This window comes from Talpa europaea (genome assembly GCF_964194135.1).
Source record: "Talpa europaea genome assembly, chromosome: 1".
In the NCBI taxonomy this organism is placed as follows: domain Eukaryota; kingdom Metazoa; phylum Chordata; class Mammalia; order Eulipotyphla; family Talpidae; genus Talpa; species Talpa europaea.
The window spans coordinates 145,787,890-145,800,888 of NC_140073.1; positions in this window are offsets into that span (position 1 = coordinate 145,787,890).

The window sequence follows — 12,999 nt, forward strand, 5'->3', positions numbered from 1 at the left end:
ATCCAACCGGATAAGCCAATCACTCCCAGCACAGTCCTCAGCCTCTGGGACCAACCCCACATCTCCAGACCCTGTTCTCTCTGTCCCTTCTTTGGTACCTGCTTCTTTAAATCTCTAAATATGAGTGATTAAGTTATCATTGGAAATTTTTACAATGAACCTGGAAAATGTCTGTTTCTTCCTACTATGATCTCATACCACTAGTCCAAATTTGTTGAAACTGATAGCACATGTCTTTCTTTTAAAATGATATCTGTAACACTACATAAAGAGACATCAAACCATGACAAAGTCCTTTCATAGTTATACCTGTCTCAAAGATGTTTGTGAAAAATTTCCCTTCTTTAAGCTTTAAAATAAAAGTATACAACTTTCAATATACCCTTAGAGTTCACTAAATTCCTAAAGGATTTGTCCCTCCCACCCCCCACCCCCAAAGGAGGAAGTCAAAACTAGGCAGGGAAGAAAGGATGGATGAAATAAGAAATCTTTGTTCCCCAGTTCCAAATTACCCCCTCCTCTAACAAGTTGGGAACATCTTAAATCTTTTTATCTGGCTATGCAAAATAAAAATTAAATGCAAACATGAATGAAGCCAGTATGTTTTATAGTTCCACAATTGCCATAGTTTGAATTGGCCTAGGCAGTACCATCATGTCTTGGGCTCTGAAAAAATAATCCAAACGGATGGTAGTATTAAAATTATTTGGAATAAAGATTTACTTTAAGCCACCGCCAAGCAGATTAAATAGCACAGATATTACTTTCCTTTATTCTATTTTTCTTGACTTGAACTGCTGCAAGTATACCCCATCCAGCTCCGTAATTGCCTAGCAGATTGTTAAAGGGTGGTTTCTGATTGCTGCAGATGGTGCCACCTACAGCCAGTTCCTCAGTTCTTGTTTACTCTGCCAGTGGCCTTGGTCATGATCTCCTAACAGCTTGTTGAGGAGACAAGAAGAACCATGGGGCATTTCTATTCACAGTTCACTTATTTTAGCATCCGATGTTCTATTGCCATGGATACAATGGCACAGAGGAGTAGGCAACTACTGCTTATGTCAATCCCTTTCCCAAATTATTTTCTTGGATATACTGTGAAGAGTGGAGATATCCTGTATGTGTGGCCAAAAGGGATTAAAATGATCACCACAAATACTTTTTTATCAACTCTTCAAGGTTACTATAATTATTGATGAAGAGCTTAGATAAAAACCATAAAAAAGACTGTAAGATAATGTCCAAGCTGAATTTAATGGAAATGTCTAAAAGTGACTGCTGTGCTTCCAGCAAATGCTAGTCCCACGTGTGCAATGAATGAGTAATCAGATCTTCCGTCACTTTTTCTTCACTGCTTTATATAACATGCAGATAGCAAACATTTTTTGGAGGATTCATGGGGTACTTTGAAAGCCCTTTAAATACAATCAAGAATTATTCAAATATTCCTCATGATTTTAATGATTATAATTGTTCTTTTATTCTCCTCCTCTTTCTGAGACAATAGGAGCAGATCTTGAGGAATCATGGGGAAGCAGGAGCAGAGAGAATTATACTCTGCAACCTACTTTCAAAAAAAAATGTTTGACTGTTTTGATATTAAGTACAACTAAAGTGTTGGTCTCTGTCAAATCATAAGCTGTGCTCTTTGCATGTCTACACAAGCAACACAGTGAAAATTTTATGCAACTTCTCCAATGATTCAAGCCTCTGAGAATTGCATTCCAATTCCAGAGAAATGGAAAAAATATATATATATAGGCAATGCAGCAGAATTACTGGCTAATTATGGATGCTTTGGGGGATTTCTTTATATTAGTACAACCCTGGCTTATATTTCAAATGTATACTCTATTAGATTATTTTAAAATGACTGAAAGAACAAGAGGAAGAAAGGGGGAGAGAGAGAACCAGGAACATATTTTAAAGAACAATGCAAATGTGGGTTGCCATTTTTTGACCCCTTTTGAGAAGCCACCAAAGGTACTATAGTGACTTGACCCAGTGTTTGGTTGATGCTATTATCAGAAATACACTTACTATGAAAATGTTACTCATGATAATGTGATCACCTAGGAAATTTATTCCCCACCTGAGTTTAGTGTCTCTTGGGACCTAACATTGGGGAAAAAACACAGAAATTTCATTAAGAGGAAGACCAAGTTAACCAAGGTAAATATGTTTTGGATGAAATATTAAATATCCTATGTAAATCTAATAAATTTGATTTCAAGTGCTTAAGAATTTCTTAGAATAGAAAATTTAATAAATATCTGAAAAATATTTCATAAATAAATTGAATACATAGAATACATATCCAAGGGAAAATGTGTTTATCTAACTCAACTTAAGGATTCGTTAAAATTATTTTAATATTATAATATAATAGGGAAATATAATAGGGAAAATTGGATTTTTTTTAAAATTGCAGAATCCAAATCCTAATGCAATTCTGGCATTTGTGGCTGACAAATCATTGAAGTTTATCAGAGAAATAAAATTAAGCCAAAATTTTGTCCCATAAACATAATGTCTATGACATTTTAACATATGACCATGAAGCTATCCAAGTTTGAATTTCTTTTCATTTTTTTTTCTTTTTGTCTTGTGGGATATTTCTAGAATCTTTGCCCAGGTTTTTTTGTTTAAGAGTACTTATTTGGAGAAAAGGAAAATAGAAACTATTTTATATTCAAGACATCTAAATTAATCAACCACAGAGAATTATTAGTATTAAACAGAAACAAAGGGACAATGGGCTGTACTTCCCTCAAATTTTTTTTTAACATGACCTGCTTTCCTATGCACCATTTCTGCCCAAGGTAAACTTAGAGAAATGTCAATGACAACTGTAGGCCAAGATATGGACAAGGTCAAGTGCTTGTCTAGACACTCTCTTTGATAACAATAAGCATTTTCAGATAGCCAGGGACAGTGTATCCCTTTCAGAAAAGTAACTGGATAGGTGATGTGTTCTTATATTACCAATAATTGGTTCTGGAATTAAAAGTAGAAAAATTGCACTGCTGTAACTGGCTCATGCCTCAAACTACATATTACCTGCCCTTACATAAATGAAATTCAGAGAAAGGAGAATAATTCTAGCTTTAATGAAGGTGATGCATTGTTATAGGCCATATGAATATGTTTCACATTCATTGTCTTGCTAGATATTATACAAATTTTGATAATGACCTCCTTTCGTTGACTGTATGAATGTATATGGGCTAAGCAATGTTCACACTTAGTTTTATTCCATCATATCTCTCATTCTTATATATGAATTCTTAGAGGATTTATATATATATATATATATATATATATATGCATTTCTCTCCTATTCAGTCAGTTCCTCCTTATTGTAAAGGGGAGCTTTCCTGCTACTGTAGGTAAAATTCACTCTGGGAGAGTGTGCTGGAGTGGGCTGAATTTAAAACTCATCAGGTTACAATGCAAAATATATCATGACAACAGAGTGTGTTTCATCTCATCTTCTGATGAGCACAGCATAAAGTAGACAACATTTCCTTTTAACACAGACTGCCAAATTTCTAAATTGGCGCCCTAATTATACCCTTGCAAGGTGAAGCCTTGTCCATTGCACATCAGAGGAGAGCAAATCCTGGGCACAGAGGTGGGGAGTGTCAAGTGACAGAGAGTGCCTAAGTAACTCTTAATATTTCCCCCAACATTTTGCTATAAAACTTTTCCAAAGTATAACAACATTTGAAAGAATTTTTCAGGGAACTCCTAATACCTTCCTCTTTGATTCTACCACTCACATTTTAATACACATTCTACCTCACACATCTTTCCCTCTATCTATTCCTTTATCTATACATGAATCCATCTTATTTTTCTGGTGCATTTATAAATGAATTGCAGTACAGTTCCCCTAAATTCTTAAGCCACTAGAATGGTTTTGATGAAGAAAATGGATGCATTTCTCCCGACCAACTTTGAAAGAGCAATTTTAGAGGGGCGAATAAAAGTAGAGGAAATTATTTTCCAGGAACAAAGATATGAAGAAAAATAAGTTTTGAGACACCACACAGGGTCATTTTATAGAAAGCTGTTCCAGTCCTGATGGAATTTAAATCAATATGCCTTTTTTTTCCATCAGTCTCAGTAGCAAGAAAGAATTGTTCATCATCAGATTTATGTGACACTCTTTAGAATCAGCAACACATTGATATTAACTTGGCACCAAGTGATGCTTAAAATATGAGACTCGCTACTGGATTTTGTTGTTACACCACTAAATAGATGTAGGACAATTTTGTTCTACTGCTGTTGAAACCGAACAGTCAAGATGACCTAATCTTAGAATGAGATAAATATCATCCTTTCATTAGCCCACTGTTTTTCTAAAATGAGGAGTAAAAATGTAATTGAGACATTCACCCACATCTGCATGTTATAACATTGCTCTTGGGCTGTGTTAGTGACTTACTCTTACTTAGTAGAAGATAGTTAATTAAGTTACCAAGCAATGTTGGGGTGTGGAAAAGGAGTGAATTCCAAACAGGAAGCGCTAGGATAATCATTTTAATAGGAATTCTTAATTTGGAAGCAAAGATAAATTGTATAGCGCAGTCCTCAATATGCCAGATAAATGTAATGAGGGATGATTTGACTTCAGTGATCAGGAATTTATACCAGGGTCAGGGCAGTATCTAATGTAAAATGATTGTAATGGGCAACCTGTGTGGCACAAAGAAGCAGACACACTCCTATTGCCAGGGGCAGATAGTGACTGGAGGGTTAAAATCAACCATGAAAATATCATGGAGGGCACTTCCCTGGTGGCACAAGGGTTTAAGTCTCAGCACTATGAAGCTATCCACAGCTACTGCAGCACGAATTTGATCCCCAGAGAGGTTGCTGACCCACATGGCACAGCAGACCTCCGCTGACTGGCCCGCTGCTCCCCTCAGCAGTGTATTTCAGTCAATCTGCCTGTTCTGCTCCCCGCTGTGTCACTGGTGAATCCTCTCACCACTACCCCCACACCCTAGCTCTTATATGCACCTGCACCCCAGCTCTTGTATCCATAAAATGAATAAATCTTTTTTAAAAAGTCAAAATTATTTTTAAAAAAGAAAATATCAGAACAGCTGACTGGGCATGACCCAAGGGTGAGTACGAGGAGGAAGACTTGAAATTCCAAAGGGTAAGAAAAACAAAAGGAGAGCATTAGAGGGAGTGTGGAAGAGAAACATGTAGTTAAAGGTGGAGGAGGGAGATGATTATTGAGAAGGTGCCAGAAAGAGGGAGAGATAAGCAGCACCTTTCCATGAAACACAGTGGACACAGTCGACACCTGCAGAGCTGGGACTCTGATCCTTGCTTTCGCCCAGAAATTTCTACACATGTATACTTGTTGAACTGAACTTAACTCAGATCCTCCAGCCAATGTTCTCTGGTTTCTCTGTTTGTATAGATCCTGTATTGAGCGATAAACCACATCTCTGCAGGAGAAAACCCACACCAAGGGGCTTCTGGGGAGAAGAGAAAGAACAATTGCTCATTGGTTATGGATTATTTTAGTTAAGTGAAGAAATGTCACAAATTGAAGGAATTAGAGAAATGTCAGTCCTTCAATTTTGAAGAAAACTAAGTGATTCCTCTAAGTTCACACCACAGGTAAATTGAAAGCATTGAGCTTTACCTTGACTTCTGGCCCAACCCTGTTCTGGGGAAATGACAGAAGAAAAGGATGCGATCCAAGAAAAAAGAGAAGGGGGAGGAAGAACAGAGGAGAAGACTAAAGAAAAATAGAAATAAAACATTTCAGAGCATCCCCAAATGTTTCTTTCTTACAATTTTATTTATTTATTTTAATATTGCATTAGGGATTATTTTTTCAATTTATTTATTTATATATATTTTACATCGTTGTTCATTTTTAAACAAGGTTTGCTATCCCTCCCTCAGGTGTCGTCCCCATAGAAATTCCTCCATTAATTCACCCGTGCACCATCACCTCAGTCCCCTGTCCCCCACACTCCCTCTCCCTCTCCTGCAGGATGTCTTTCTTATCATTCTAAATACTATATATATATATTTTTAGTATATATATTTAATATAAATATATTTATAGGCAAAATATCCTTTTTTACGGACAACTGTAGTTTATACAATGCATTCTTGTTTTTGCAAGCAAACCAAATGACTTGATTTGTAATTACTGTAAATGTCCTTGATTAACTAAAATTACCATTAAAAAGGTAAAAAAAATAAAGATTTCCTAACGGTCATAAGTTTTAAGATTATATCTTTATTCTCCCCATCTTGCTTTGGTTTCAAACACTGTGCCACCCTCCTGAATATACTCCGTGGTAGAGGATGAGACTGTCAATTGAAATTTTCTGGAGGATTTCTCATTGATCCCTAACATAATAACTCTGCTTTGCCACCTAAAGACACTGCCCCACCCCCAGCTGCCTTGTCTCCTTCTTTTGCTTTGGTGCATTCTAATGCCTTGTTCACTCAATGTCTTCCACTGTTAATAAGAAATGGTTTCAGATTTATTATACAGGAATACATTTTTTCCTCTGTTCTTTTTTTTCCAAAACTAAAGTCAATGGTAATCTATCTACTGTATAGTCACTTTTGCCAGAACTTGTTTATTGTCTATTTGATAGTGGAAAAATTTGAATTTCAGCAATGGAATTGTTTAGAATAGGTACAATCAATAAACAGTAAATAAAGTCACCAGAGATTTTGAGAATGGAAATATTTTCAACATTATGTATGTTAAGAGATAAAAGAAACTCTTTTGACTACCTAGAGAAAGGGATTAATGAAGTAAATTAAAAGTTTTCTGTAAATGTATCTTCATTTCCACATCGAATATGGGGCCTTTCATCTATGTAAACAAGGGTTATAGCACTGTATAAAAAGGTAAACAGTATAAAGTTAATTATAACACATATTTTTAGTAATAATAAATGATTAGCAAAAAGATTTTTGGCTTGGTTTTGTATCTTCCACAGTTTTTATCTTCTCTAGTTTTGCTATCATTTATTCAATTCCCCATTATCTGTCTGTCTGTCCATCCATCCACCCACTAACCATCTGGTTTCATTCACCATCCATTCATCTGGCAAATACGTCATACTACTGAACTAAGTGCTAGGTTACAATGAGGAGTGAGATTTTCCCTGTTTGAGTGGGTTCGCAGTGTAATAATAATGCCCTGTCTCTCAATTTAGGGTCCATTCCCAGGGGTTCATGTAGAATAAAGCCCCCAAAGCCAGAGGATAAACAGACACCTTTTTCTGGGTCTTCAATTTCACTCCAAGGCTAAGCCTTTGGGAAAATTAATTTATGTGTCATTTAAACATTTTATAGATAAAATAAACATAGATTGCTTAATGAATGGTGATAAAATTTATATAAACTTAAAAACACTGAAAAATCAGGAAAGAATTTGATTGGAATTCTATGATTTGGAGAAGGAACAGCAGCCTGGCCCCCCCTCCCGGAAGGACACAACAGGTCTAGGTGAGCCAAGGGAGGCTGTGGGGAGTGATGCTGCCTGGGCAGGGGGATGTCACCTGGGAAGGGCCTTGAATGCTGTGCTGATGGGTTTGGACTTTATCCCAGAGGCTCCAGGAAGTTTCTGCAGGTGAACCAACACAAGACAATTCCCAGGACAGTCCCCTCCCTGGTAAGCTGATATCAGGCATTGTCTAAAGCTTGCTGAGGCAGCAAAGTAAACCAAATATTGTGCTATGGATGGTGAGTCAGAACACCTTCCTTCTGCTTCCACTAACCACAAACCAAGTGGTGTTTGAACTTGTGCAAGAACCTAGACCTGTCTGAGACTTGGTCCCCTAATCTACCAAAGACGGAGACCGCCACCTGCCCTTTTGCCCCCACAGGGTCACTGCAGGTCTCCAAGGACAGCATGGAGCCCTGGGAAAATGGTGCCGACTGGGACAGTCCAGGAATGCTGATTATTGTGAGTCATCGCAACCATGAAGTAAAGGCACTCAACAAATATTTTCATAATTGTTCATAAGTGAGTTTCTAAATCCTGCTTTTCTTTACACATTACTCTTTTTTTAAAACTCATACAGCAGCCGATAGTCAGAGGACTAAACAAACACACATCCTTTCAAGGATGTTGCTTTTCTGTTTTTTTTTTTTTTTTTACAGCATCTCAGTACAGCCTCCAGTGCAACATTTCAGTAGGAGCTCAATAAATGGTTCTCACATCAATATGTTCTTATGGTGGTTGCCCCACATCTAACCCTGCTTATCTCCTGCCCAAGCCAATCCAACAGCCTTATCTTCATTTCCCTTGTTTCTCAACTCCATGTCCAAAAAGGCACTTTGATCTTGCGCCTACTCTTTGGGCTAGACACCATCTAGATGTCTGGATGTTTCTACAAAGCCATTCATCTCATACATTCCTGACTGTTCCTTAGTATTCTGTCACTCCATCCCCTCACCTCTTTATATCTAAGTTTTACTGTAATTTCACTCATTTCATCATCATTTATTTATTGGTCTATACATACACTAAGCAGTCATTGTTTTCTGGTATTGTACAACACTAAAGTGTGGGAAAATAAAAGAGAAATTAAAAGATTTGTCCTTGACTTGAAGAAACTCCTGAAGGGGTGGGGTACACCTGCAGGAGATGGCATGTAAGTGGTGTAGGAGAATTAAAGGGCCGAAGAAAGAATCCTGTGCACCAAGCAGGCACTGGGTAACTTCTGGAAAATAAGAATCTTAACGGTAACATTTTTATCCACCCAATTATTTGTAGCTCAGGTTGTTCCAAATATAATTTTGGATGGATCTAGAAATTTGTGGAAATTTATAAAAAAAAAAGGGTCAGTGAGGAAATCAGGATATTAAGAAAATGGAAAGAAAAGAAAATAAAGGCAAGGTGAGATTAGTTCACACACACACACACACAAAAAGATTTCTTATACTTACTAGAAGTGGATCATATTTCAGCTAAAGCAAAGAGAAGAAATATCTTCTGAAAAGAATCAGAGTTTATTTAATATAAACATGAACCAGTTCCCAGGAGACCTCAGCTATTCCAGGTTCTGAGATACTTTTCCTTGGTACCCACAATAAAAGACCCCTAGTGAAACTTTACAAACAATACTTTTGAATAGTATCACTACCATCAACGAAACATCAAGGTTCATCAGTTTGTTCTCACAACATTCCCTAATGGGTCTGTTGGCATGAAATCCATGCCAAGTTCATTCAAAATAATTCTATGTTGTCAAGTATGCAATTGAGAACAATGAATACAATTTTGCCAGGTGGGGCTGGCATTTGGAGATGAAACAAGATGAACAATTGCAGAAAGTTGCGAAAGTGCAGGGAGACGTGGCAGAACCATGGGGAATTGGCATGGCAGTAGTATAGGGTGTTTCTGGGAGCTCTGTTGCCTATAGGATAAACTCCAAGCTCTTTATCATGGCAAACAAGGTCCTGGATGAGCTGGTTGCCTACCTACATTTTTTGACTTGAGCATTGCCCCACCTCATCTCCACCCTGGAACCATAAGATTTAATCTTTCTGTATGTTTTATGCCTTTCTGAATGCATTCATGCCTTTGTTCAGGATATTTCCTCAGTCTGGACTGCCGTGATCCACTACATGCCAATTCGTTTCAACAGATCTATTTCTCTTTCTCTTTTAAGGTTTAGAATCTTCCATCAGTTCTGAAAAAAAGCTTCCCAGACTGAGTCTAACCCAGGCTCCTCCTCTGGATTCCATGATGCTCTTTGTCTCTCTCTATGCCCCCATAATTATATGTGGATATCTTTGCTTCTTCTATGGTCTGCAATAAAATGGTAAGATTCTTATTGATTTTATTTCTCTACCATCTAACAGTGCCTTTCCTAAGTAGGCATTCAATAAATACTTAGAAACAAGCAGAAAATGATACTAGAGTAGTTGGTTGGGAACAGATTGCAAAAGAGTCCATATTCAGGTGGATGATTGTGGACTTCATGGGGAATATAGAACCGCTGAAGGTATCTGCATGAAGGAGCTAGCTAACAAGGCAAGATTTAAGGAGGATACTGGCAGAAATGTGTGGATAGACTGGGCGACAAGCAGATCAGTTGACACTGCAGTTGCCCTGATGTGAATTAGTATAGCTCTGAGCTAAGACAGCACTGGACAATAGGAAACACTGGAGGTTAAATTTTCAAGATCTTGTGATCAACCTTTTGTTTTTCTGAAAATGCTTTTGAAGACACATTGGTATATAGTTTTCCAGTTCACCAAGTTCTTTCTGCTCACCATTTATTTTTAAGTTGGGATATAACAAGCATAAACCTTAAGTAAACAATTGAATGAATTTCTTTATATTTATATAGCTATAACTGTTATGTGATTAAGAGAAATTGCATTCTAGCCTACCAGAAGTTTCCTTATGTCCCATCCTAGTCAACATCATTCATAAAATGTAGCTGCTATTTAGACTTTTATCATCACTTATTACTTTTGCCTCTTCTTTATGTAAATGCAATCATAGTTTCTCCCTTTGTATCTGGCCTCTATCATGTTGCATGCCACTACAGCTCATTCATTTTCATTGATGCACGGTATTCCATTTTATGAATCCATTAATAAGTTTTCTTCCATTATATGAAAGGAATTTTGGGTTGTTTCCAGTTTGGGGTTGTTATATATGAAGTTTCATCATTTCAATGTCTTAAGCTGGTCCATAAGACCAACTTTGATTATGCAAGTCAGTAATAATACAAAAAGTCTGGGAATTGGAGTCCAGACCTGACTGACAGTTGGTTATTAGCTTTATTATATTGGCAATTTAGCTTTACAAATCTATGTCAGGTTTATTTTCTCTAAAATTAGGGTAGCTGTCTGAACTCAGTCTTGAAAACCAAGTCCTTCCAGGCCGAGGAAATGGAATGAACGTCTGCATGAGAGATCAGATAAATCTGATTCACTCACTATTGCAGTTGCTGCTGATGGTGGTTTTCCTAAACCACCACACATTGTTGAATAAATTAAAGTTAATAATAGTTGTCAATTTTACCCTTAATCTTCCCTGTCTAAATAGCAAACCTTTTTAGTAGATATTTTGGTCATATACCAAGCCACTATGGGACTTCTGAGTAAATGATTAATACACACATATTACACAAGTTTGTTCTAGAAGCATCTACATTTACTTTACCTGAAATATGCAATGTGGACATTGTTCACTCTCTATTATTTTCTTGGTATGCCACTCTGCAAATGGAGAGACTGTTGTGTGGCCAGGGTTAATGCACTGTGGAGCATCTATTCCCAATCTCATGAGAATAGATGTTACTTCTCCTTGTATTTACCTTTCTAGACTACTTGAATTTCCATTTCACAAAATGCTCTTATCCCTTCTTATTTACTGTAAATATTGCTACACTTACCTGTGCATTGGTTTACTATTAGGCAATTTGTGACCACATTGTTCAGAAGTACTGTTACTGTTCTCTTTGCTTAGGCACTCCTGGGTAGCAACCCTGTTATTGGTCATCTACTTGGCGCCAAAATGATTGACAGAGTGAACAATTAGCTGAACCAGTTGTTTAGACTATGATATCAAAATAACTGGTTGGACTCCTGCAGAAATAATGACAGCTCACTTCCCATGCAGTGATTTTTACCCACTGTTTTAGCTAGAGGAGAAATATTTAGGATGATAAAACAATGAAAATTTGTTAAATCTGGGTACTTTTCCCTATGTCCTTTAATATAGGACTCTAAACTGACTTCTGAGAAATAGCAATATAATAAACTGTGAGGTTCTTATGAGGAGTGAAGGGGCCATTCAGCTTTCTCTATGACCACCACAATTTTCTCCCCAAATGCCCATCTCTCCCTTGGATATTATAAAGGACAGAAAAACCCAACCCTTACAAAGCAAGCTATTTTTTTCCTTAAAACTTTTCTGCTCATTCCTTCTTGGTGACTTACAAAAGTTGTACAAAGTAGAAGTCATCTCTTCTAAACCTCCACCCCATCACTTGGTAGCAGGACATACTGAATCCACCAGTAGTTCTGTGGCCCTCACCTCCTCACCCCTTTTATTTGCTCCCTAGTCTCTACCTCCCTTATATCATCGTAACTCAGGTCTTTGGTATTATTTTCCAGGATTCTTGTTTTTTGATTCCTCTCCTCCCAACATCAGCCCCTCCTACTTTTTTCCATATTCTTTCAAAGTAATTATTTGTAAAGTTCACATTAAAAATGCTGCTTCCTGTTTAAAATCCTTCGCTCTCTTCTTGAAGCTTTTGGGACACATTTAAAAAGTCCTTGGATGGCAGTTAAGTCCTTGCACAGGTGTACTTGGCTTGAGGTTCTGCACTTAGTTCAGCCCTTTCTGGCAGGTGTTTGTCATTCTGTTACAGGGCCATCCCAAAGTGAAGTGGGATGGCCTGGATTTGAGAATGCACCCATGTTCTTAAATACTCAAGACAAGACTCAAGACACACAGGGAAAGGTTAATAAAAGGTTTATTTAAAAGGGAAATGAAAAGGATGGGGGGTGGAGAGAGAGAAATTGGTCAATATCTCCTACATTATACTCTCAGGTAAGACCAAGAGAGTACAGGCCCATATATGCTCATTTATATACCAAGCATTGCTGCTCAACTCCACCCTTAGTTCCCAGCAATCCCCTCTTCAGGAAGTCAAGAGTCGTGGCAGGTTCATGGTATGATGTGAGTTATAATTCTTGGCACCTGGGATCTCTTTGGCATGGACGTGAAGGTGGCATTCATTCAGTACATATTGTTCCCCCAACAGCTCCAATACCAACAAGTTTTCTCAAAGGTGTCGTGCAGTTACTCTGTGTGATTGGATCTTATTTTCTCTTTTAACACTTAACACAAGGTATAAATGACTGTATTTTCACTATGTAATTCAAGCATCTAACCATGCAAACAAGGCATAATATGTGAAGTTCTACTTCCCTCCTTCCTCTCCCAGTCCTATGCTCCTGCAACCC